The sequence below is a fragment of the Pongo abelii genome, chromosome 8, assembly GCF_028885655.2.
Source record: "Pongo abelii isolate AG06213 chromosome 8, NHGRI_mPonAbe1-v2.0_pri, whole genome shotgun sequence".
Classification (NCBI taxonomy): Eukaryota; Metazoa; Chordata; class Mammalia; order Primates; family Hominidae; genus Pongo; species Pongo abelii.
Window position 1 is genome coordinate 96,651,946 of NC_071993.2, and position 26,878 is coordinate 96,678,823.

The window sequence follows — 26,878 nt, forward strand, 5'->3', positions numbered from 1 at the left end:
CAGGCTGGAGTGCAATGGCTCGATCTCAGCTCATCACAACCTTCGCCTGCTAGGTTCAAGCGATTCTCCTGCCTTAGCCTCCTGAGTAGCTGGGATTACAGGCATGCGCCACCACACCGGCTAATTTTGTATTTTTTAGTAGAGATGGGGTTTCTCTATGTTGGTCAGGCTGGTCTCGAACTCCCGACCTCAGGTGATCCACCCGCCTCAGCCTCCCAAAGTGCTGGGATTACAGGTGTGAGCCCCAGCACCTGGTGGCAGTTATCTTTTTTATGTAATGATTTCTTTTTGGCGGATACTCAGTAGTGGAATTACTGAGTCAAATGGTAGTTATATGTTTAGTTCTTTGAGAAATCTTCATACTGTTTTCCATAGCGGTTATACTAATTTGCATTCTCAACCAGAGTGTATAAGTGTTCTCTTTTCTCCACATCCACACTAACATCTACTATTTTTTGACTTTTCAATAATAGCCATTTTGAGTCGTGTAAGATGATGTCTCATTGTGGTTTTAATTTGCATTTCTCTGACGATTAGTGATGTTGAACATTTTTTCATATATTTGTTGGTTGCTTGTATGTCTTCGAGAAATGTCTGTTCTTGTCCTTTGGCCACTTTTTAATAGGGTCATTTTTTTTTCTTGTAGAGGGGTCTGAGTTTCTTGTAGAGGCTGGATACTAGTCCTTTGTTGGAGCCATAATTTGCAAATTTTTCTCCTATTCTGTGGGTTTTCTGTTTAATCTTTTTTTTTCTATGCAGAAGCTTTTTAGTTTAGTTAAGCCCCATTTATCTGTTTTTGTTTTTGTTGCATTTGCTTTTGAGGCCTTAGTCATACATTCTTTGCCTAGGCCAATGTCCAAAAGAGTATTTATTTTCTAGGTTTTCTTCTAGGATTTTTATAGTTCCAAGTCTTACATTAAGACTTTGTTCATTTTGAGTAATTTTGTAGAAAATGAGAGACAGGAGTCCAATTTCATTATTTTGCATATGGCTAGCCAGTTTTCCCGGCACCTTTTATGGAATAGGGTGTCCTTTTCCCATTGCTTATTTTTGTTTACTTTGTCAAAGGTCAGTTGGTTGTGGGTATGTGGCTTTATTTCTGGTTCTCTATTTTGTTTCATTGATCTATGTGTCTATTTTTATACTAGTACCGTGCTGTTTTGGTTACTACAGCCTTGTAGTATGATTTGAAGTCAGGTAATGTGATACCTCCAGCTTTTTTCTTTTGCTTAGAATTGCTTTGCTAATCTGGCTCTTTCCTGGCTCTGTATGTGTTAGAATTGTTTTTTCTTTTTCTGTGAAAAATGACGTTGGTAATTTGATAGGAACTGTACTGAACCACAGATTGCTTTGGGCAATAAATTATTGCCATATTAATGATATTGATTCTTCACAATCCATGAGCATGGAATATTTTTCTTTTCTTTTTCTTTTTTTTTTGAAACACAGTCTCACTTTGTTAACCAGGCTGGAGTGAAGTGGCACAATCATAGCTCACTGCAGCCTCAACCTCCCAGACTCAAGCAATCCTCCTGCCTCAGCCTCCTAGGTAGCTGGGATTACAAGTGTAAGCCACCATGGCTGGCTAATTTTTAATTTTTTTTTTGCAGAAACAAGGTCTCTCTATGTTGCCCAGGTTGGTCTCAACTTCCTGGGCTCAATGGATCCTCCTGTCTTGGCCTCCCAAGGTGTTGGGATTACTGGCATGAGCCACTGTGCCCAGATGGGATGTTTTTCTGTTTGTGTTGTCTATGATTTCTTTTATTGGTGTTTTGTATTTCCCCTTGTAGGGATCTTTAACCTCTCTGGTTAAATATATTCCTAGGTATTTAATTTTAGTTTTATTATATGTATCTATTGTAAATGGAATTGAGTTCTTGATTTGGTTTTCAGCTTGAGTGTTATTGGGGTATATAAATGCTACTGATTTTTGTACGTTGGTTTTGTATTCTGAAACTTTATTGAACTTTACTGAAGTCAGTTATTATGTCTAGGAGTATTTTCAAGGAATCTTTAGGGTTTTCTAGGTATAGGATCATGTCATCAGTGAAAAGAGATAATCTGACTTTTTTTTTTTTTTTCCAGTTTGGATGCCTTTTATTTCTTTCTTTTGCCTGATTGTTCTGGCTAGGTCTTCCAGTACTATGTTGAATAGGAGAGGTGAGAGTAGACAAACTTGTTCAGTTTCAGTTCATAGGGGAAATGCTTTTGGCTTTTCTCCTTTCAGTACGATGTTGGCCATGGGTTTGTAATGTGTGGCTTTTATTATTTGGAGATATGTTCCTTCAATGTCTAGTTATATCATGAAGGGATGTTGGATTTTTATCAGATGCTTTTTCTGCATTTATTGACATATGTTTTTTGTTCTTAATTCTCTTTATATGGTGAATCACATTTATTGATTTACATATGATTTACATATGTTGAACCATCCTTGCATCCCTGGAATAAAACCCACTGATCACTGTAATGAGAGGAACAGGGTACCTCAGTTGGGAATGCAGAAATCATCCACCTTCTGCGTTGGTCTCACTGGGAGGTGCAGACTGGGGCTGTTCCTATTTGGCCATCTTGCCAGATCTCTCCCCTAGTTCCCTGATTCTGTCAACAAAGACCCAGTGCTCAGATGGGAAGTGACTTGTTTAAGGTTACACAAACATAACTTGAGCTTTAAGTAAGTGTGAGCCTTAGGAGAGGAGAGAGGAAAGAAGAGAGAGGCCGGGGGTGGCAGGGGTGGTGGAGTGACTGTGGGAGAAGGCAAACACAATTTATGAAACAGAGTGTGTGTCATACATTCAGGGAAGGAAGCAGGCCATTTATCTGAGGTGGATGGTTTGTGTAATGGAGTTAGCCATGAGACGAGATGGGTAAGAGGTTGGGGCCAGATTATGGAAGGCCTGTGTATGAAATGAGGAGCCGTTGAAAGTGTTTGAAAGGGATGCTAGGAGATCACAAGAAATAATAACTGAGAATTACAGCTGATCCTGAGGTTGCTCAGAGGGCAGTGGCTTTCATTCTACTTTAACAATAACTTAACAATAAAAAATACATTTTACACTGAATCAGCACATGCACACACACACACATGCACACACACACAGAAACTTAAGCTTGACAAGACAAGGCTTAACCTATGTGTGCTATACTCTATTTTCCACTTCATTCCACTAAATTCTAAGCCTCCCTTTTTTGGAGACTGAATTTATCCAGGGGAGGGGACTGGTGGACGGCATCCTAAGTGAAAGGCGTAGTGTGACAAGCTCAGGGAGCTTTGAGGGCAAAGTGTGATCTGGGTAGGGTTTCCAGATTTAGTAAGTAAAAATAGAGAACACTCAGTTCAATTTGAATTTCAGATAAACAATATTCCATAGCTTGGGAAGAGCAAGACATTCTGTGTGGCTGGAACACAGGTGGGTGTGAGAAAATGGCAGAGGCGAGTCTGGCGTGTATTGGGATCATGTTGTGAATGCTTATGAGAGAATAACGATCTTTTCTGTAGCCTCTTGCTCATATTGAAGGATAATTTGAGAATAATTATTGAATGCTTGAAAAGAAATTAAAAAAATACAAGCAGAAAATATGTAACCCTTGAGTCCCTAGCTCATTAACAATAAAGGTGGAATCCTCGTGTGTGGGTGGAATGATTATTAATTATTAACCATTGCATCTGAGTAATTCTTTCTTTTATCCTGCTGATTTTAATTGTTTCTAAGATGCCTTTGTCCAGGTGTTTAGTTGAGAAGGGGGAATGAGCACATTTTGCCACATATACTTCTTATTATATTCCAGCCTGAAGCAAGAATTTAAGTTATTAATAGTAATGGAATTAATAACGTGTGTGTGAACAACTAAGCAAGTCTTTGTTCTGTTTAAGTAGTTTTCCAGATGTCATCAATGCAGGTTGTCTATATTTCATCCTCTCTTCCCTGTTTGTGGAACCTGATCTTCACTATATCATAGACATGGCTCCTGACAGGCCAGGGAAGCCACCTGACCCAAGCTGGGCCAGGCAGAATTCAGTCTCATTTGTGGTTTTACTGATAACTCAGGAGTTCGTGGTAGCCATGTTTTTTTTTTTTGGCCATATGCAAAATCAGAGAAAGCCAGTCAACACTATGGAATTCACTGAAGAAGCAATTCAGTGAAGATGGGGGAGAGTATATGCAGTTGTGTTGGAGGAAAAGCATGCTAGAATTAGAGAATGAAAAGTGAAGACAAGTAAAGAAGGGAGAGAGAGAGAGTGACAAGAAGGGGGTGAAAAGGAGGAAAAGGAAGGAAGGAGGAGGAAGGGGAAGAGGAGAAGGGAGAAGGAGGGAGAAAGGCTGACAGCCAAGCCTTACCAGTTGTACAATCCCTGGGTTCATTATCTTCCTAAAGTGACTTGGTTGCATTCTATCTGGGTTTGTGAGATGACCTTTTACCTTCTGATGAATTGCCTTTATGCTTAGGATCACTACAGTGGGTTCTGTTACTTAAAACAAGAGTACTAATTAATAAATCAGATCACTGAAGTAATATTGACCCACTGTTATGTGATTGTTATGGTTTGGTGGTGATTATGAGAAGGATATTTACTCAGTAGGTAGAACTTGGCCATAGAGCTCCTTCAAGGCAAATAGGAAGAAGCATGGCTTTCGTTAAACTGAGCGCATGCATTGCTGAGCATAACATAAACTACCCTGGTGCATAGTTTCCCTTTTCCATCTAGAGCTTGTTCTGGATTTGTTCTAGGAAAAGCCTATGGGTTTAATTTGGAGCTGGTTTATTTCAGTTGATTGGGGAGTTGTTTTGTGGTACTTTTAACACTACTCAAACAAATGTTTCCCAAGGTGAATTCTCTGTTCAATGAAACTAGCAGTTAGACAGTGGAAAAAAGAAAGAAGGTGGTTCTGCGGTCAGGCCATGTTTGGTTTAACTGCTTTGTAGTACCTCTCAGAGCCTTTACTATGCTAGTTTGCATTGTAAATTTCTAAGAGGCAAAGAGTTGATGTAGCATTTCCTGAGTTCACTTGACCACAGAGCGGGGTATGTCACTGGACTAGTGTCTCCCAGGACACACTGGGGATAAGACAGATAGCTGAGCACATATGAGTGGACGGCTACCACTCCAGTGTGCAGGACCGACAGTGAGAAGGACCTGTCCAGTAGCTGCTTCTTACACATTGACCTTGATTTTAAGGTGACAAGAAAATGATCTGACTGCCAGTGATTCTCCAATACTCTTGACATTTCTAAAGAACAGGTTATTAAAAAAACATCTAACACTAAAAGGGAAGCTTGGCTCAGTTTATATTCAGATCAAAGAGACTATGGACAAGAGATCTGTGGAGAAAATTCAGGCAGTCTGTGAATTCGAATGGGAATAAAAATTGCATCTTTATTTTCATTAACTTCAGACTGAAATTTAGCATTTCCTTCAGCTATTAATGTAGCAACAGACCTCATAGTTTGAGCAGCACCCATTACTTTGTCAGTAATAGAAATCTCAAATGTATTCACATTACATCACAGTTCCTACAAGTTTCTCTAAATATTTATGCTTCTTGTTACTTTGAAATTATAGTTAGGCCTACCACTAGGTCTTGTTACTCTTCTTCTTATTTTTTTGGGTGTGGAGATGAGGTCTTGCTATGTTGTCCAGTCTGGTCTTGAACTCCTGGCCTCAAGCAATTCTTCTGCCTCAGCCTCCTTAGTAGTTGAGATCACAGGCAAAAGCCACCATACCTGGCCAAACAAAATGTTTTTGATGATGGCCACACATTAAGCACAGTGCATGGCCCATGATAGTTCTTAATGAATATTAACTGATGTTGTTAATGAGTTAATCATGACCATCATCATCGAACTAGGCTCCCATATTTGTTGAGTGTCTTAATTTAGACCTAACATCAGGGTATGAGGCAAAGTAGGCATTTTAAAAATAAATACTAGTGAAACTAGATAGAATTATCTTCCTTGTCATTTCTTTTGGGTATTAATTATACATCAGAAAATTTCAGGGCTGGGTGTGGGGGCTCATGCCTTTAATCCCAGCACTTTGGGAGGTTGAGGCATAAGGATCACTTGAGCCCAGGAGTTTGAGACCAGCCTGGGCAACACAATGAGACTCTGTCTCTTCAAAAAATAAAAAAAAATTAGAGAGGCATGGTGGCACATGCCTGTAGTCCCAGCTACTTAGGAGGTTAACGTGGGAGGATCTTTTGAGCCTGGAAAGTCAAGGGTACAGCAAGCCATGATCATGCCACTGCACTCCAGCCTAGGGGACAGAGTGTGGCCCTGTCTTAAAAAAAAAAAAAAAAAAAAGGAAGTAAAGAAAATCTCAGGGCTTTATGAAAACCATTAATTTGTTTATTAATTTATGCAATCATTTGTCAAATATTTACCTGCTAGGTACTCTATCTTGGTCTATTTCTTCAGGTGATTTATGCAGGGTTTGAGTGGAGGTGCAGGGGCTAGTGAATGGGAAGAAGTCTTTATAATCTGTTTGTTCAAACTTCATCTCTCCCAGTCCTCTCTGTTTACTCCAGAAAATTAAAAGAAATGCTGCCATCTGTTTCTAGCACTGTGCTCTGTGCCTCAGGATGCTTAGAGAAGCTTAAAAACAGTTCAGGTGGCAAGGCGCAGTGGCTCACGCCTGTAATCCCAGCACTTTGGGAGGCTGAGGCAGGTGGATCACGAGGTCAGGAGATCGAGACCATCCTGGCCAACATGGTGAAACCCTGTTTCTACTAAAAAATACACAAATTAGCTGGGCATGGTGGTGCGTGCCTGTAGTCCCAGCTACTCGGGAGGCTGAGGCAGGAAAATCGCTTGAACCCAGGAGGCAAAGGTTGCAGTGAGCCGAGATTGCACCATTGCCTTCCAGCCTGGTGACAGAGCAAGACTCCGTCTCAAAAAAACAAAAATAAAAACAAAAACAAAACAAAAACCCAGCACAGACACTGTTTACAGTGTGCTTTTCACTTACCTCAAGAGACAGAGGTATCCTCTCTTTCAGGTTATTTGGGGGATCTAAGGGCCTTTGGTATAATCTTCCTTGTGCTGGCTCAAAGAGAAAGTGGAGGATCAGGTTAGGTGAGAATACATTCTGCAGGGTTTAGTAGACAATACATTCTGTAGGGTGTAGGTCCTGAAAGATATGCTCCATTCCTAACCTCTATGCCACATGCCTGTGAATGTGACCTTATTTGGAAATAGTCTTTGCAGATGTAATTAAGGTAAGGATCTTGAGATGAGATCATCCTGGATTTAGGGTGAACCCTAAATCCAATGACATTGTCATTATGGCAGAAAAGAAGACAAAGGGACCCAGGGAAGGAGGTCATCTGAAGGTGGAGGCAGAAAGCAGAGTAGTGCAGCCACAAGCCAAGGAACCCCAGGAGCCATCAGAAGCTGGAAGAAGCAAGGAAGGACTCTTCCCTGGAACCTCTGGAGGGAGAGTAGTCCTGATGAAACTTTAATTTTGGACATCTGGCCTCTAGAATTTGAAAAGAATAAATTTCTACTATGTTTGTGGTAATAATTAGGAAACTAGTACATTTTCCTCAGTCAGCAATGAAGAGACAATACCAGTGCTCAGCCAATCTGATGGTTTGCAAGACAAACATACATTCAGAAGCAGCATCACCACGTTTTCTACTGATCCAGAATCCAGCCCAAATCCTTTTGAGCTTCATTTATCTATTTCTTCTAGCTTTCTTACCCCCTTTTTTCTACTTTTATGGTAGAGTCAAAGGCGCCAAAATGCATTCAGAGGGTCAATGAGTCAGTCTTATTGGAGTGACAATTTCTATCTGATTTGATGCTGTATAAACAAGTTTCCTTCCTACTGTGACAGCTTAGGAAGCTGGAATCTGGGGGGAGATCCATGCGATGTCAAGTCAAGAGTTGGAGGTGGAAATAATTCATATAGGAGAAAAGTCAGTGTATGTGTGTGTGCACCTGTGTGTATGTGTGTGTACCTGTGTGTATGTGTGTGTGTGTCTAGGAAAGAGGCAGGGTGGTGGCTTAAGAACCTAAGCTGTGCTAAGCTGTCTCTGACTCCACTAGGCTATGGGGGTATTCAAGGACAGTGTTGGTGTCTGGCATTTAATCCGATTTTGTGAATCCTACAGAATTTTTAATGTTAGAAAAGAGGATCTTGTTCCCAGAAAAGCATGTAGTTGAGAATTCATACAAACTTTTCTGTTTTCTGGGAACATGTGCAGTGTTTAACCTACACTAAAGAAACTAGTGTGTTTCACTGGGTCCCTGAAACGTACAGGGATAGTGTTTGGAGTGATAGCCTTTTGACACAAACTTTTGTGCCTTTGTCTCTGCTCAGGGTGGTAGTGGGTGGTCACAGATGGTGGTTGACTTTCTTTGGAACTAGGGAGGGAGACCCCTTCTTTCTCTGGGCATTATTCTACTTTCATTCCTGAGAATCTCACCCCTCCTTGTTCAGATCATTTTCCCTTACTGGCAGGAGAAAGGGGACTTTGATATGCAGCAGTTCAAGAAAGGAGGGCTTCCCATGGAGGGCACATTTCTGGGTTGCTCTGCTGCATGGAGTGGTGCCTTCCTGGGAGCCATTTATAGAAATGACTGGAAACCTGTTAGGAAGGAATTTAAGATAAGAAAGGAGAGAATGCGGGAACACAAATTTGGTCCAAGGAAAATGGCTCAGTGTGAAACGGGAGGGGTGGCTTTTGCACTCCCTCCCTACTGTTCCTAGAAACTTGTGCCAGAATCTTGAGTAGTGGAGACGGAAAGAAAAATACGTTGAAGCTCTTCTGTCACCGCAGTTTTCAGAGGGTCAATGCAAAGCCCACATCCCTGGGGAGCAGAGCAGCCTGGCCAAGGCCCAGAGCAGCAGACAGCATGGAGCAGGGCGGCAGCCTGCTCCACAGAAGCAGGTGGAGCAGGGAGGAGAAATCCCACTGCACTCCAGGGGCCTCCCAGGAATATTTGGGAGGTGGGGTGGGCCAGGGCAGGGCTAGATTCTGCTATTGTGGGTGGGAAGCAGATTCAGGGAATCAGGGTTTTGTTTCTGTTACCTGTTTCTATTTTCTATTATGGTGACCTTGATTTTGTATCTAGGCTGGAAAGACCTGGTAAACACTGGTTACACAGGATTATAAAGCCTGTCACATCACAGGGAGGGGAACATCACACACCAGGGCCTGTTGTGGGGTGTGGGGGTAGGGGAGGGATAGCATTAGGAGAAATATCTAATGTAGATGACAGGTTGATAGGTGCAGCAAACCACCATGGCACGTGTACACCTATGTAACAAACCTGCACGTTCTGCACGTGTATCCCAGAACTTAAAGTATAATTACAAAAAAAAAAAAAGAAAACACCTATCACATTTACTGAAAGCCTGTCATTGCTGGTACCCATTGAAAAACAACAAGCTCTCTTTAAAAAGTCATTAAGTCAATGAAAAGAACTTATGAGACTTGTGATTTAGTGAAATTGATTAATAAAAACAATTTACATAGATGTGAATAATAAACTTGAATTATGAAATAAATATTCAGAGTTAGATCCCATTAAGGGCACCATTTTCTTTCTTCTATTCCCACGATAAACTTGCTGTCTTATGGCCAAAATCTGCACCTGTAGCGACAAGATGGTTTGGTCCCACCCACCCTTGCTGCCTGGAACAGCTCAGTGATGAGGATAGGTAATGCTGGTAGGCCAGAGCTAGACTCAGTTCAGCCTCCTTCCTAATTCTTCAAGTCAAGGTAGTGCTTCAGAGAGCTTCCAGGAAATGTGAGTCTCTGCGGTCTTCTTTACTCTCGATCTCTCTCACCCATCTCAGATCTATTAGTCAGGAGGTTTCCACTATCTAGGGACATTTCAACATCTCCACTCAGGCCTCTACTGACCCTACAGCTGCTCACTTCCTGAAGCAGCTGAGAATACTGAAGATCAAGGACTCTCTCCTGGTGGCCTTTAATTGTGAGGAAATATCCCGCCTTTTTAATCCAGTCCTGCAGATACTGAGTTCTTCTGTGCTAGGTAGAGGAACTGAGGACTCCAACACATACACCCTTAGGGGTATTGGGAAGATAAAACTTACACTGAAATCAAAAAGGACAGAAGAAAAAAACAGGAAGGACAGTGTCATGTGATGGCTAAGAGCTTGGGCTCTGGAGTCAAAAGAAATTATATTCAAATCTTAGTTCCCAAAGAAACTTCGGAAAAGGTATCTTAACTTCGTTATGCCTCTAATTTCTTTTCTATGAAATGGCAGTCATGACACTACTTGCCTGAGAGGTAGGATCAGACCGAGGCTGTGCAGGCTGCAGGCAAATATTACTGTGGGCCCCCATCTATATAAACAATATGAGTCTCCCTAAATGAGCATGCAAGCACCATTCTGGAGGCCCAATCCTACAACATCCTGCAAAAGAAGTATAGCTCTGGGCAGTGGGAAGGATTTGTTCAATAGGCCACCCTTCATGAACCAGAGCCTGGCCAATGGCCATGGAACAAGAAATACAGCTCTGGTGTCATGGCACCTGGTTGACCCCATGCTTATGTAAAGGCACTGCCAGCCCAGTGGGTCCTAGGAACTTGTAGGGACCTAGTGAAGCCCAAGGAAGGAGCTTCAGAAAAGCACAGGTTCCCTGTGGTGAGGCACTGGCGCCTGGCCCTTCACCTGCCTGTGTCTGCTCCTAGGTTGATGTGAGGATGAAAGAGCTAAGTCATGAAAAGCATCCAGACAATAAGCACAGCAAGCACAGAAAATACTCTCAGAAATGGTGCTGTTATTATTACCAATAGCAATAAGGCCCAGACTCCTCAGGATGGACAGTAATTCCTGTGGGGATTTACTAGCAGCAGGAGATTTAGGGGAGCAAGAGGCTACTGGAGTGGATGTACCATTGGGCAGACAAGCTGTGAGATGGCCTTGAAGATGCCATCAGGACATCACCAAGTGACTGGCCCTGGAACCGTGGGAGGCAACCTTCATTAAAGGAGTATGGGATGAGTCCTGCAGTCAGACGAGAGTGGAAGATTTTTCAGTGTGCTGGTTTAAGGGCAGCGTGAAGTCTGGAGAAAGCCAGGCCCAAAGCCCAGAAAGGTCAGGGGGTGTTTGGGGAATGGTAAGTAAATTCCCTCCAATCCCAAGTTGGAGCAGAGAGACAAATGCGACAGAAGGGTTGATGCAAACTGTAAGATTGAAGACAGCAGTCTTAGGAGACTTTGGTGAGGGAAAAGAAAGCTAAGAGAAGAGAAGAGAAGGGCACTCCCTGGAGGCCAACAGGGAGCACAGGAAGGAAGCTCCCTGGACAGTGGGGAGAGGACAGGGGTCTTCCCAAAGCAAGACTCACCAGGCGAACTATTTGATATGGTTTGGCTCTGTGTCCCCACCCAAATCTCATCTCGAATTGTAATCCCCATGTATAGAAGGAGGGACCTGCTGGGAGATGATTGGATCATGGGGGTGGTTTCCCCCATGCTGTTCTCCTGACAGGGAGTTCTCATAAGATATGGTTTAAAAACGTCAGTTTCCCTTGAGCTCTTTCTCCTGCTGCCTTGTGAGGAAGCTGCCTGCTTTCCCTTCACCTTCTGCCATGATTGCAAGTGTCCCGAGTCCTCCCGGACATGTGGAACTGTGAGTCAATTAAATCTTTTTTTCTTTATAAATCACCCAGTCTTAGGTATTCTTTAGAACAGTGTTACATCGGACTAAAACACTATTTCTCCCAGCCCGAATGCTGGAGTGAGTGTATATGCAACTGATATCCCCAGTAACTGGGGGCTCCCTTTGGCTGCTAAGTGAATGGCAGGGAGGCTTGAGGCTGCGCTGTTCACTTTAGGAAACAGCGAGGTGTCTGAGCTAGGGAATCCTAAAAAGGATTACTGTCACAAATTGAATTGAAATTTAAGAAACACACAAACTGAAATAAGACCTTTTAATTTCTAGCCCCAAACAGGCAAACTGCTCTGTTGAAACAATTAAGCAGCTGTGACGAGGAGGGGCAGCAATACACAGCAGCTGCCCGGATTTCCAAGGAGGTTACAGAGAGTTCACGGACTTAGAACCACTCTAGCTCACCTGGCTCCACACGGCGACTCAAGGCTCTGCACCCTTCCGGCCGCTAAGACAAGGCCTCAGACACCGGGTTCTGCCCTGTTTACTGTCAGCAGAGCCAAGCTGAGAAGGATGGGCCTGAGAAAAGGTAATTGGCTTTAAAGGGTGGGGATGCAGGTGACCTTCGCAAGGGCAGCTTTTGCTGACCCTGTAGGAGCAGGAGGCGCACTCACCAGGCCGCGCCACTAAGGGGCGCGCCGGGCAGACTCCCGGCCCTTCCTGAGCCCGGCTGTGGTGGGCGGCCCGCCCTTCACCCTCACGAGGGAGGGCTCTCACCAACACCATTTCCATTGTGTTTTTTAGTTGTAAAGGAATACACGGAAAATTGGGAAACTACAGAAAACCACAAAGAAAAAAAAATTCCAGTCCCTAAGCACTGGAATTCCTCTAACAGCCTTTTGGTGTGTAATGAGTGTTTCATCTTTTAATTTTTTAATTAAAAAATTTTTTTTAAAGTAACAGCTGGTATCAGAATTCCTTTTTGGGTGAAATTACTTTTTTTTCCCCTTTTTTCTTTTTGATAAAGACAAGCTGATACATTTTCTGGCTTTAGGATGGGACAATATACTGTCCCTTGGTACAGGAAGAAGAGAAAGGAGGGGATGGGGCTGGGTGTCCTCTGGAAAAAGGCAGTCAGAGGTGGCTGGTGACACAGAGGAGGCATTTGTGGCATTTCATGGTGGATATTTTTGGGGTGCTGTGAAGAGGCATTAATGTTGAGTCTAGGTCAATGCAAGTAGCATAAATGTGTCAAGGAAGCAGGAGCTCAGGAGGAGGTGAGCACTGAGACCCGTGGGAAACTGCAGAAATCTTGGGGCAGGGTTTGGGATTTCCTAAACTGTGGCGGAATTATGGGAGTGAATCCACTATACCTGGAAATTTGGGGAAAGGAAGTCATCCCCCTGGGTTGTAAGTGTTCATGCTATAAATTTATTATTGGATTCATATTGGTATTTTATATATAAACTGCATATATATATGTGCAATTTTTATTGTTATAATCTTTGCTGTATATATGTATGTGTGTGTATATATATATATATTTCTTTTTCTTATCTTTTCTTCTTCTTTTCTTTTTCTTTTTTTTGAGATATATGCAATTTTTATTGTGTTATAATCTTTGCTGTATATATGTATGTGTGTGTGTATATATATATATTTCTTTTTCTTATCTTTTCTTCTTCTTCTTTTCTTTTTCTTTTTCTTTTTTTTTTTTTTGAGACTGGGTCTTGCTTTATTGCCCAGGCTAGAGTACAGTTGTGTGATCACAGCTCATGGCAGCCTCGACGTCCTTAGCTCAAGTGATCCTCCCACCTCCGCCCCCCAGAGTAGCTGGGACTACAGGTGGATACCACTATGCCAGACTAATTAAAAAATTTTTTTTTTGTAGAGATGTGGTCTCATTATGTTACCCAGGCTAGTTCCTTATATTCTCAGAGAACATATGCATGTGTGTATATGTAAAAATATGTATGAAATTAAAAATACTTACTTAAACATTATAATATTTTGTCATTTAGATGAAATACTAATCCCTAAATTTGGATGTTGAGAGTGTTTCCGTGGAAGTTACTATTAAAGAAAACTTCCCTTACCTGTTTCGAATTCAGGGGGACTGAACATTCACTTCAAAAATAACTTCCAGGCACATCGTTGACTGTTCTCGCATTGTGCTGGGCTTTTTAGTTGTGTGTTTCCATTTCCTCCATTACAAAGGGAGCTCCATGAACTCAAGACACTTCTTATTTCATCTTCGCAGCATGGTGTCAAACATCTTATATGAGTTCAGTGCATGTTTTTAAATAAACATGAGATTTTGAGTCAATGGGCAGAGATAGGCACCTGGTGAAGCAGTATTCTAAGCTGACAGTTAACTCTACACCCCACAATGCTCAGGGGAGCCCTGAGGGAGGGCAGTGTTCATGGTTCCTGCATCCAGGTAGCTGGATTTACACAGATTATTTTCTTGTTTGACACCTAATGGGTTTTTCCAATAATATTTTGTATTGCCCATAGTTCTGTTTTCTGAAGCTGAAAGTGAGTATGGGGAGGAGTGGAGGAGATGGGAGAAGGAAGGCGAAGGAGCAAGCACAAGTTTCCCACTGGCCTGCCTTGATATCCTATTATTATTTCGACTTTAGCAAGGTAGACACTTTAAGAATCAAATTTCAGTCCCAAAAAGAACACTAGAGAAAAATGTGAGAACGAATACTATGTCTTCCTGTTTTGAATTTGAATGGATACACAGTTTCACCTAGACTTTGAGTTTGTTGGCTTTGTTGTTTCTAACATTTCAGATACCTGTAGAATTGAGCTGTTAACTGAAAAAAAGCCTCCTTTTTATTGGCAGTTGAGAAGAGAACTATCTTCCAGAACTAACAGATTCTTTGGGAAATAAGGGTTTCCTTTGCTTTTTAAAAAGCAAATGTCCTCTGCTTTTTAAAGACTTCTGTTAAGAAAAGGTAAGTCCTGGTGTATGTGTCAGGGCAGTCTCAATGGCAAGGAAAATAAATGGAATGGCCCTAGGCAAAGTAATTCCTTTCTGTCTTTCTGGCCGACTTGCTGAGGATAATGCAATACATATAGTAGGCTCAGAGGAAAGGGAAACTACAGGTGCTTTTCAGAAATTTTCTTTCATCCCAAATTGGCCTTTTCCAATTTTTTTTTCTCTTTCACCTTTTAATGACTTTAACAAAATTTCAGTGAGTTAAGATACTCAAGACCAAATCAAAAGCATGGGCTCTTATACTTTCAACAAAATAAAAATGCAAACGTCAAGAACTCAGGAATAAATGATGTCTTCAGCACAAATACATGTTCATCAGAGTACCTTATCAGATTAGCTCCGTGTGTCTTAGACATACTACCCACCCTATGAAGGAGTTTTCCGGATCGTGCTTTGATAGGTGACTGAGGGCTTCTTATATCTGCTTCCAACTTATCTCTCTAGCTCCAAACGGTTACATGCATCGTGAAGTTGAGCCAAATGGAAGGATCTCTGGTCCCCAGATAAAGCTGACAATTTTTGTATTGCTGTGTAAGTCTTTGGAAGTCTCCAGCAGTGCTCCCGTCTTTAATAATATTCCAGGCGTTCCTCAATGAATTCTTAAGATGGGCCTCCGCAGCAGTCTTCTAGCCATTCACGCCTCCAAGAATTTCTTATGTGCACTTTTCATTTAAATCCTTACAACTCTGCACCATTTAATAAACCATAGCAGGTGTTTTGCCACCAAAACTTTTTTTTCAATTTTATTTTAAGCTGTTTTAAAATTTTATCTTGGCCAACATTTTTGGGTTTCAGAACATCTGGATGAAATGTAATAAAGAGTCAGCTAATCTTTCCCATGTTGGACCACCTAGTGCCAAAGTAGTCTGAAGTTTTTTCATTTTCCTAGATTTAGTTAGAATTTTATATTTTTCTCTTTAGTGTGAATTCATTAATCTTGTTTTCATTGCTCCAGTCAAACCTGTATCTTAGCAACTATTTTAGAAGCATTTTTCAGTAGAAGATGTTTTTGTGGGAAGGTAGAGATAACTATATCTTTCTCAGAGCATAAAAAATGTATAGCTACAGGCTCACTCACATGGTGATCACAAATTTCATGGCAGAAACTCACTGACATCTCCATAATATTATTAATCATGATAAAGTAGAAGTCAGGATAAGGCAAGTCTCTTCTAAGGATGCTCAGGTTATGGTTTACTGAAAAAATCCTACTGCATTATATGGCAGTCTCAGCCTTGGAAGCCTCATGTCTAAATATTGCCTTATACTACAAGAAGCTTTCCACAAATGCAGGACTGTGGCATGAAAAACATTCTGAAAAATAACAACTCCCTTGACTTAAAAAAGAACCTCATCTACATTGTATGTGTCATGTAAACACAGACTTACTTTGATAGTTACATGTCTGATTATTCTTATTAGTACTAAATCATAGCTCTCTCAATTTCTTCCTTAGATTTAATGCTAATTTCTTCCTCTTCAAGCTGTCAGCTTTCTCTTTTTCTGTCTTCAGTGAAACTGGCTCATGGCTAACTACCATTGTTTATGTGGTGTTCTTTTATGGCTTGAAAATTTATAGTCACTTTCCACTCCTCTAACTGAAGCAATTCCTATTCTTTTAATCTCTCCTCGGAAAGCCTGTTTAATTTCTGTTTTTGTTGCTCTCCTGTGGATCTTCTCTGAGTTCTCTAGATTTTGATACAGTCTGTGTTGAACAGAGAAGCTTAGCAAAGACTGTTTCTCATTGTTCCAAGGTAGATCATTTGATGATACCCTGATGGGGAACTGATAGGTGACACTGCATGGGAAATTCCTTTGAGAACCCTGAAGTACCCCCAAATGAAAGAGATGATTATTGCTTGGTTGTACATCTTGGGCAGAGTCTTTATTTCTGGAAGTAGAGTTTAAATATTTTTTTCTCTGTTCGGTCACTCATTCATTTTTTCAACAATAACCTTTTTTTAGCAAATTTGAAGTGCTGGACAAAGCATTGAAAGTTGAGCAATATCTGTCTGTGGTAGATTTACTTGCTATTTCAGTTTTCATATTTCTCTAGTAAGAAAAATATGAATATAAGGAAATGTCCTCAGTTTGATAAAAAGCATCTATGAAAAGCCTACATCTGCCATTGTACTTAATAATGAATAACTGAACACTTTTCCACTGAGATTGGGGACAAGGCAAGGATGTCTGCTCTCATCATCTTTTTTTCCTATACTGTCCTGGAGGTCTTAGCCAGTGCAATAAGGCACAAAAGGCATACAGATTGGAAAAGAAGTAAAACTGGCTTTGTTCACATTTGGTGTGATTGTCTGCAATGAAAATTTTAAGGAATCTACCAAAAGTGAAAAAAAAAGTGAAAAATTGAAGCAGTAAGTGAATGTAGCTAGGCCTCATGGTTCAAGATCGTGATGCAATTAATTGTAATTCTATATACTAGCAATGAACAACTGGAAAATAACCTTTAAAAACCACAACATTTGTAACAGCATAAAAAAGTACTGTAGGACAAATTTAATGAGAACTATGTAAGAGCCTTCTGCTAAAAAGTAAGAAATATTATAGAGAGACTTAAAGAAGGCCTAAATAAATGAAGAGATATTATAGCATGTTCATGAATCATAAAACACAATATTATTAAGATGTCCATTCTCCCCAAATTGATCAATGCAATCTCAATCAAAATATCAAGACTTTTCTTTTTAGAAATTAACAAGCTGACCTAAAAAATTATGTAGATATACAAAAGACCTAGCATAAACAAATTTTGAAAGACAACAGAAAAAAGTTGTTTTAAAACTTACCATAAAGCTTACAGTAAACAAGACAGTGTAATATTGATGTAGGGATAGGCAAATGAATCATGGAATGGATAGAAATCAGAAATAGACCTACATTAATATAGTCAACTAATTTCTGAATTACCAAAAGAATTTAATGGAAAATAGTGCTGGAAGAAATGACTATCTCTCAAGAAAAACAAAATGAACCTTGCTTCCTACCTCACTTATACCATCCACAAAAATTATTTCAAAATGGATCATAGGCCTAAATATGAAAACCAAATCTTTAAATTTCTAGAAGTAAACATAGGAGAAAATCTTCATAACTTGGGTTGACAAATATTTTCTGGAAAAGAAAAGTCACAGAAAGCAGAATCCAAAAAGGACAAAATTGATAAATATTCGTCTTCAGAAAAATTTAAAACTTCTCTTTATCAAAAGACATCAATAATAGGAATAGATATGTCATTAACAGGGGAGAAAATAGTAAAAAATATTTAGTAAAAATCTTCTTTTGGGAATATGTAAAGAACTTATACTTCTCAATATTAAAAAAAATAAAAACAACCCTCCCAAACTGCAAAAGTCTTGGCCAGAAAATTCATAGTAAAAAATATACAATGACCCATAAACACATGAAAAATTCTCAAATTATTAATCATCAAGGAAATAAAAATTAAAACCCCAGTGGGGTATTACTACACATGTAATAGAGTGGCAGAAAGGAGAAACTGATGACGCCAATGTAATTAAGAATGTGAAGCAACTGAAACTCTCAGTGTTGCTTGTGGAACCATGAAATTGCATAACCTCCTTGGAAAAAGTGTGTCAGTTTCTTATAAAGTTAAGCATATACCTATCCTTCGACTCTCCAAGGCATTTACCAAAATAAATGGGAGCACAAGGCAACAGAAATGCTTACAGAAGAATGTTTGTAGTTGCTTTATTCATACTAAAAAAGTATTAGCAACAAAAATATTCTTCAAACAATAAGAAGAAATTGCAATATGATCATACAATGGACTACTATTCAGCAATAAAAATGAAGGAGCTATTGATACATGTGACAACATAGAAAGACCTAATGATAAATGTTTAACTAGCTTTAAATTTATTGTTGATAACTTTAAAAAGTCCTTATTTGTAGTGTTTGCTGATTTCCATGCTGTAATAACTCACACTATGGCCCATTTCAAGCTACCTATGAAACGTGGAATTGGGAAGAGGTGCTCAGTAGCATACCATTATACAGATATAATGGTTGTAAGTAACTTCAAGAGAATATGTAATAAAATGTCGGAAATACTTAGGAAATAATGTCTTTTGATTATTATTTTTGTTTTTAAAGTGTCATTTAATTGTAAGTTTATATAATTTAATTTTTGATGATAGTTGTTTTTAACAACCAGCTCTAAAAGTTTTTGAAAATTTAGCATTCAGCTCCTGTGAACTGGTATGAGCCACTGGATGAGTCTCACATAGTATGCTGAGTAAAAAAAAAATGGTCACTAAAGAGTAAATACTGTATGATTACATTTACATGAAGCTCCATAGCAGGCAAAATGAATCTGTGGAGACAGAAATGCAGACTACTAGTTGTCTCTTGGCTTAGGGTAGGGGATGAGACCAATGGGGAAGGGATATGAGGAAACTTTCTGGGGTGTTGGAAAAGTTTTGTCTTGATAGAGATGTATGTTTTTTAGCAGATGTTTTTGAGCTGCACACTTAAGTTTAGTGCATTCCTCTGCATGTAAACTCTATCCGAATAACAAAGAAAAGGAAAATGAAACCAGCCATAGCAACAATAGGTTAATGAAACGGGGCCAATGTGTACACACACACACACACACACACAGACACACACACACATACACACACACAGACACACACTATCAGGCAAGCCAAAAGGGAAAACTGATCATGGGCAAAGAATATTGAGGTGTGAAAAAGTCCAAAATATTTGGTAAATTCTATTGGTTCTATATGTCTGGAGCATAAGATTTACTGAGGAGATGGCTAGAAAGGTAGGTTAGGGCCTGATCAGCAATAAATTTACATAGTGATCCATGATTGGGCCCCTGCTATCCTGGTAAAGGACTAGATAGGAAATATGTTAGGCTTTGCAGGTCACATACAGACTCTGTCACATGTTCTTTTTCTTTTTTCTCCTCCTCCTCTTTCTCTTCTTCCTTCTCCTTCCCCTTCTCCTTCTCCTTCTCTCTCTCCTTTTCCCTACTCCTCCTCTTCCCCCTCCCCCTCCTCCTCTTCCTCCTCCTCCTCTTCCCCCTCCTCCTCTTCCCCCTCCTCCTCTTCCCCCTCCTCCTCTTCCTCCTCCTTCTCCTTCCTCCTCCTCCTGCTCCTCCTTCTTCTTTCTTCTTCTGCCTTTCTTTTTTTCTTCTTCTTCCTCTTCTTCACAACTCTTTATAAAGACTATACTTAGTTCAAGGGCTATAGAGGAACAGTGGGCCAGATTTGGTCTGCACACTGCAGTTTGCCGACCCCTGTGCTATACTAAGCACTCTTGATGTATAAAAGAGGTCCCTCCAACCAGAACCAATACACAAGGGCTACAAGAGATATTTGGTGTGTTACAAACTGTTTTGAGAGCACACAGAAGATGAGAGTGACTCATTCCTCCTGGGGGAAGTCTTCTCAGAAAAGGTGGCATTTGTGTTGGGTTTTGGAGGATGAGAAACAGCTCACAGGGAGAAAAGCAAGTTATAGGAAGAGCTGTGCCTAGCAAGAGTAAGGCTCTGGCATTTGGTAGTCATGTTATGTGGGGTAATGCTTGGCTGGTTCTGAGTTTATCTTTAGGATAGGTATTATTATAGCTATCCTTTTAACTTGGGAAGAAGTTCAGTGAAAGTTAAAAAAACAAAACAGAGCCCTACTTGAAAAAGTTTAAAGTGCCTTAAAAATGTGATTGTTACCTCAGACTCTTCATCTTGCATGAGCTGGGATGACTCATGCCACTTATGTGTGCACAGTAATTGCTGAGATTACTGGGCTTATGGCAGGGTGTTTGGAGCCTAATTCTCAGCTCTCAAGAGGGGATGAAAGTGAGTCAGGAACAGACTTTGACTCCTTTTTAATTGTTATGTGAGTCATTTGCATATTAATCTAAAGCTTAATTTGTTCAGCTCCCTGCTTCTTAAAAGTACATGCCAAATGACTGTTTGGTGCTTTTTAGGGACAGTGTCAGGGTCTGTTCCCAGGCATTGGGAGTTGAGAGAGGGAGAAGTTGAGATAGGACGAAATATAAACAACTAAGATAGAGTTTTTTTTCAATAGGCTGGAGGACCTCATAGTAGCATCTCTGGGTGTGCTGTCCCCTTATCATTTCACAATGCCTGACATTCCAACACAATGGATTCAAGTCCTTCTTTTTAATTTTTATTTATTTGTTTAATTTCAATAGTTTTGGGGGTACAGGTGGCTTTTGGTTACGTGGATAAGTTCTTTAGTGATGATTTCTGAGGTTTTTCATGCACCCATCACCCGAGCAGTGAACACTGTATCCAATATGTAGTCTTTTACTACAATATGTAGTCCTCCATCCTTCCCTGCCAAGTCCTCAAAGTCCATTATATCCTTCTTATGCCATTGCCTCCTCATAGCTTAGCTCCCACTATTAAGTGAGAACATATGGTATTTGGTTTTCCATTCCTGAGTTACATTACTTAGAATAATGGCCTTCAACTCCATCCAAGTTGCCGCAAAGGCCATAGTTCCGTTCAATTTTAAGGCTGAGTAGTATTCCATGGTGCATATATACCACATTTGCTTTATCCACTCATTGGTTGATGGGCATTTAGATTGGGCCCATGTTTTGCAATTGCGAGTTGTGCTGCTCTAAACGTGTGTGCATGTGTCTTTTTCATATAATGACTTCTTTTCCTTTGGATTGGTATCCAGTAGTGGGACTGCTGGATCGAATGGCAGCTCCACTTTCATTTCCTTAAGGAATCTCCATACTATTTTCCATAGTGGTTATACTCATTACATTCCCACCAGCAGTGTGAAAGTGTTCCCTTTTCTCCGCATCCATGCCAATATCTATTATTTTTTGATTTTTAAATTATGACCATTCTTGCAGGAGTAAGGTGGTATCTCATTGTGGTTTTAATTTGTCTTTCCCCGATAATTAGTGATGTTGAGCATTTTTTTCATATTTTTCTTGGCCATTTGTATATCTTCTTTTGAGAATTGTCTACTCATGTCCTTTGCCTACTATTTGATGGGATTATTATTATTTTTTCTTGCGGATTTGTTTGAGTTCCTTGTAGATTCTGGATATTAATCCTTAGTTAGATATATAGTTTGCAAATATTTTCTCCTACTCTGTGGATTGTTTTTTTTACTCTGCTGATTATTTCTTTTGCTGTGCAGAAGGCTTTTAAATCAAGTCGTTCTTTAAAATGAAAATAGCTTTTGAGGGGAAAGGGGTGGGAAGTGGGACACCATAAACTAGTTTTTGGTCAGAGAAATGATTTAGTGTATCAGTTCCAGTAAATAATGATGGTATAGACATTGGATACTGAGCAGATTACCTGAGTCCAAATTCTTTGTGCAAATTCTTTAGCCTTTATGTTTCTCCATTTATTATACTGACATGAGGATAATGATGATGCTATCTAGTAGTTGCCATTAGGATATAATGCACTACGATATGTCAGGAACATAGTGCAGTGCCTGCCTGGTAGTAATAAATGTTAGCTATTATTATTATTTCTCATTAATGTCAAGTGGCAATGGAGGAATAATTTTATAGCTGGAGCTGAGAGTGGCGAGAGGGAAAAGTTGACATAGGACTAAATATAAACATCTAAGTTATAGTTTTTTTTTTTTTTTTTTTTTTCCACAAACTAGACCTAGCATCACTGGGCATGCTATTTCTTACTGTGTGCCAGTATTTCAGACCAGAATGATAGAGGCCTCCTTCACCCCTCTCTGGACTAATGGGTGATAAAGATTTTGTAATGAGACATGGAGAGATTGTTCTGTTTCCTATCTACTGCATCTGGTGTTTGCTTAGTTGACTGTCTTTTGTTCTCTAGGTAGTAAGTTACTTGAGGACACGGACTTTGTTGTATCAATCTTTTAAATATTACCACTAGCACAGAACCACTGAGAACATATTTATTTCTAAATAAAATATTCCTTGAATGAACAAATAAATAAATCTTCATATTTAATTCTTGAGGAAATTAGTTGTCTATATGTGTAGGCAGATATATTTAGATATTTATGTTCACAGCTAAATTTTTAAATAATCAAGATGATGCTAAGTTCTATGTGCAAACTTGAGCAGATTCCAGAAATACTTACTCTGTTACTGGTAAGTGAAATTCACTTCTCCTTCAGTTCTAGAGAAAACAAAAATCCCAAGCAAAATGATACAAGCCATTTAAACTCTCAAAAGTCTCAAAAAGTAGAAATGTTACCCACTGGAGCATAAGATAAACCAATTGAGGATGAAGATTCGAGAAATAAAATGTTTCATTTTTATTGACAGTGAGCCAGTATGATATTAAGACAAAAGACAGCCCTTGGTGAAAGAGGCAGTCAATTCTATCTTTGAGAATTCAGTTTAAAAAAAAACAGATTAACTGGTGATTTTCCTGAAGTGACCTGTCAATTTGTTCAGAAAGGTTAATTTGGTAGAATCAGCCTCAAATTGGTTTTTCAGGGTGTACCTTAATTGTATTACTTTTCAGCAAAATATTTCTGTCAATCAGAAAATGTTTTTAGAATTAACCTGCTTGCAATGCTGAGGTCAAGGAGAGCGGATCCTAAGGACAGCAGGGATCTATATATATCGTGCACTAGGGAGAGAGCACCCTATGTGGAAATGTGGGTCTTGAAAATTCAGGGAGCATGTTGGGCAGTAAGTTCATATTGGTATGTTTTCTTTTAGGAGAAATCCTGGTGCATCTGGAAGTGTAAAAAGTCATGAATTCTAGTCTTGGCTCCCCCAGTTTCTTTATTTTGAAGGTTTATGACCTGAGGCAAGACACATCTTCCTATATCACTTTCCTTGACTAGAAAGTGTAAGAGCTGGACTGGTTGACACGGGAGACCTTATTTAACCCCAACCTTATGTGAGTATACAAATTATACTCCCGAATCCGTTCCTGAGACATTGGGAGCTTTTAATGGCTTCAGGGATGTTTACAAAGTCAGAGCTATTTATTATTTCAGGAGCAGAGCTGTTTCCAATCCAGGGGCTATCTAAGGTGCTGTATAAAACATCTAGCCTTGGGGATGGGGGAGCAGCCAGGAGACTCGGTAAAGATGCATGAGGGTAGATTAGAAGTCTTTCCCCTAGCTGTGGTGGGCCCATTCTGAGGTGACTATGTTAATGTTTATGCTGAGGAAAACCTATACCCAGAAGATAGTGAGAAGCAGGAAATTTTGTGTGTGTGTGTGGGGGGAGAGGGCTGAGTGGTAGAAGATTCTGGAAAGATTTCTGCTTGAGGGAAAGAGAGATACACAGATAGATCTCAGCCTGGGCCATAAGCACCTATTCAGTACCTGGTTTGTCATCAACACTCTGGATATATTTGATATCTGTCTAGAACAGATGAGGTTCCTGCTTTCATGGAGGTTGTACCCTGGGACATGCAAGGGACCATGGGAGCACATAGCAGGGACATCTAACACAGGTTTAGGGAGCTTGGAAAGTTTTCTAGAGAAAGAGATGTTTAAGCAGAAACTAAAAATCATACGGGTAAGGAAAGTGAAGAAAATGTTTAAGGCAGTGCAACCAACATGCACAAAGGCCTGGAGGTGAGAGACAGCAGGACATGTTCAAGGATCTCAAAGTAGTTCGATATGGCTGAGGGTGTGAAAGGGGCAGAGAGAGAATTGGGGAGAGACCACTGAAGTGAGATTCTAGAGGCCTTCTCTAAGCCATGTGAAGGAATTTGGTCTTTAATTTAAATGCAGTGGGAGCTTCTGAGTGACTTCAAGCAGAACAGTGACCTGATCAGTTGTGTGTTTAGAAAGATCCTCCTGGCTATAGAGTGGAGAAAGGTTTTTGGGGGTGGGGGGCAGGGGAAGTCTAGAGATGGGGAAAGGTAGGAGAGAGGAGTAGAAACTTTTGGAATCTAGGTGAAAGAGAATAGTGGTTTGGATTATGATGGCGGCATGAGATTGGAGAGAAGTGATAGATTCAAGAGATGTGTAGGGGGTAGACTAGGCAGAATTCAATGAATCATGTGATGTGAAAAGTAAGGGAAGGAAAATAATTCAAGATGGTGTCCAAAGTCTCTCTTTTAGACATCTGGGTGATGATGTTCCACTCTTTCTGATTTGTGCATGACATTGCAGTGGATGTGGCTGCCTGTTCTATGCTGGCTGTCAGAAACTCCAGCCCTAGACCTCTCACCTGGCTTCCTGTCCTCCCTTTTTCATCTTCATTGGGAAAGTGCTTTTGTAAGAAGGGTAGTGAAGCCAACCTGGCTTTCAAAGGCTGTAAGGCTGTTAGAGAAAGGCCATCCATTTTGACCTACTTCCCCCTCTGGGACATGATAAAGGCTATTGCTACAAGAGGTTGTTTTTTTTTTTTGTTTGTTTTTTGATAAAAATCTTTCTAGAGATGATGAATCCCCATGGGAACTGGACCACTGAAGCAGTCTCTTATTTGGTTTCCTCACTTTTCTCCAAGCAATCAGCTTGTTGCCAAAGGGCTCTCCTTAAGTCACTCTGTTTTATGGTCTCCATTAGTTCACATTTCTGTTTTTAGCAAAATATCCTATAAATACCTCAGGGATGGGAGTCAAAGAGGTAAAGATGGATCTTTCACCGACAATAATTCTTTTTTTTTTTTTTAACTTTTTAAGTTTAAATTATCATGGGTACATAGTAGGTGTATATGTATATAGGTTACATGAGATATTTTGATCCAGGCATCCAATGCATAATAATCACATCAGGGTAAATAGAGTATCACCTCAAGCATTTATCTTTTGTGTTTCAGACAGTCCAATTATACTCTTAGTTACTTAAAAATGTACAATTAAAATTTTTCTTTTCTTTTTTTTTAACTATACTCACCCTGTTGTGCTAGCAACTACTAGGTCTTATTTATTATTTCTAACTTTTTTTGGTAGCCATTAACTATTTCCCTAGCCCCTTGCCCACCCTGACTACACTTTTCAGCCTGTGGTGTCCATCCTTCTGCTCTTTTTAGCTACCACAGAGAAGTGAGAACATCCAGCAGTGGTTTTATTAATTATTAGAAGGTACCTCCATGGGTACCTGTTCTCCCATCCACTGTTGATTCCAGGCAAAAATGCTCTTGGAAAAAGAGCTTGCATCAAGTGTGAACTTGAACATGTTCCTTTTGCAAGGGGTGCTTTTATTATGTATTTTACTTGACAATGGAAGTATTTGCTCCTAGCTTAAGGGATCTCTCTCCTTCGGTAGGTTAGAAAACAATTTTTTTTTTTACTTTTTGTTTATTTAGGGTCTTTCTTTTTTATTATAATTATGCAAGAATTACCCATTTAATGTTGGAAAAGTGGAGAAGAGTTAAGTAAAAAGAAGAAAAAAGGTAAAAGTCACCTGTAATCCTACCTCTTAGAGGTAATAACTATTAACAATGAGCATGTGTCCTTGAGTCTTGTTTCTAAGTACATATTTTTTTCAGAGGCTTTTCTGAACCTCAGTATGCAGCTGTCTCCTGGGGTTGGAACTAAGCTTAGTGTGGACTGCAACCATGTTCATCTTATTCACTATCTGAAACCTGGCACCTAGCATAGATCCTGGCACATCAGAATTGTCAGGACAGTATTTGTAGAATAAATGAATTTGTGTATTTATGTTTGCATGTTGGTTTTTAGTTCACGGTTCCTGCAGTTTCCAGCTTGGTTCATATGATATTCCTTACCTTTGAGTCAGCAGGGAGGAGAAAGTGTGTTCACTTTGCAGTCAGAGGTGGTATGATAATTTTCACAGCGTAGCTTTACCAACTTGAGAGCCTGGTAAGTTCTCAATTAACACATGTTGAAGTACCTAGTGCACAGATTCTTTTGGAATTGCTTGTGCAGCTGAGAAGCTAATAAACATCTCTTTCTTAGGGAATTAGCCTTCTCTCTCTTTCCTCCATGACTCATAAGGATATGTTTCCATGCTGCAATTTTTGTCTGTGTGACCCTAGGTCTCTTGTTCTGGGTTGACTGAATGAAGTATAGAAACTTAACCTGATACAGATGGTCCCCAACTTATGATGCTTCTACTTAAGATTTTTTGACTTTATTATGGTGTGAGACTGCAGCAATTTTGACAAAATCTGCAGTATTCAATAAGTTACATGAGCTCTTCAACACTTTATTATAAAATAGGCTTTGTCTTAGATTATTTTTCCCACTGTAGGCTAATGTAAGTGTTATGAACATGTTTAAGGTAAGTTAGTCTAATGTTTGGTAGGTTAGGTGTATTAAATGCATTTTTGACTTAAAGATATTTTCAACTTATGATAGGTTTATCAGGATGTAA

The 26,878-nt window shown here is 39.9% G+C and overlaps 2 long non-coding RNA genes across 4 annotated transcripts in view; one reads left to right on the forward strand and one right to left on the reverse strand.

The window, feature by feature from the left end:
• Positions 1–14,552, reverse strand: part of LOC129048309 (uncharacterized) — a 23,817-nt gene extending 9,265 nt beyond the window's left edge. The window contains exons 1-4 of one of the 2 annotated variants that reach the window (XR_008510539.1): positions 13,684–14,192; positions 6,968–7,041; positions 5,574–5,724; positions 2,488–2,601 (exon numbers count right to left, since the gene is read on the reverse strand). This is a non-coding gene — a long non-coding RNA (uncharacterized LOC129048309). Of the gene's footprint in view, positions 1–2,487; positions 2,602–5,353; positions 5,725–6,967; positions 7,042–13,683 lie in introns of those variants that run through there. The other variant, XR_008510538.1, reaches the window with a different exon arrangement.
• LOC129048310 (uncharacterized) overlaps positions 13,929–26,878 on the forward strand; it is a 60,588-nt gene continuing 47,638 nt past the window's right edge. For both annotated transcript variants that reach the window (XR_010141593.1, XR_010141592.1), the window contains exons 1-2: positions 13,929–14,027; positions 14,439–14,550. This is a non-coding gene — a long non-coding RNA (uncharacterized LOC129048310). The remainder of the gene's footprint in view (positions 14,028–14,438; positions 14,551–26,878) is intronic.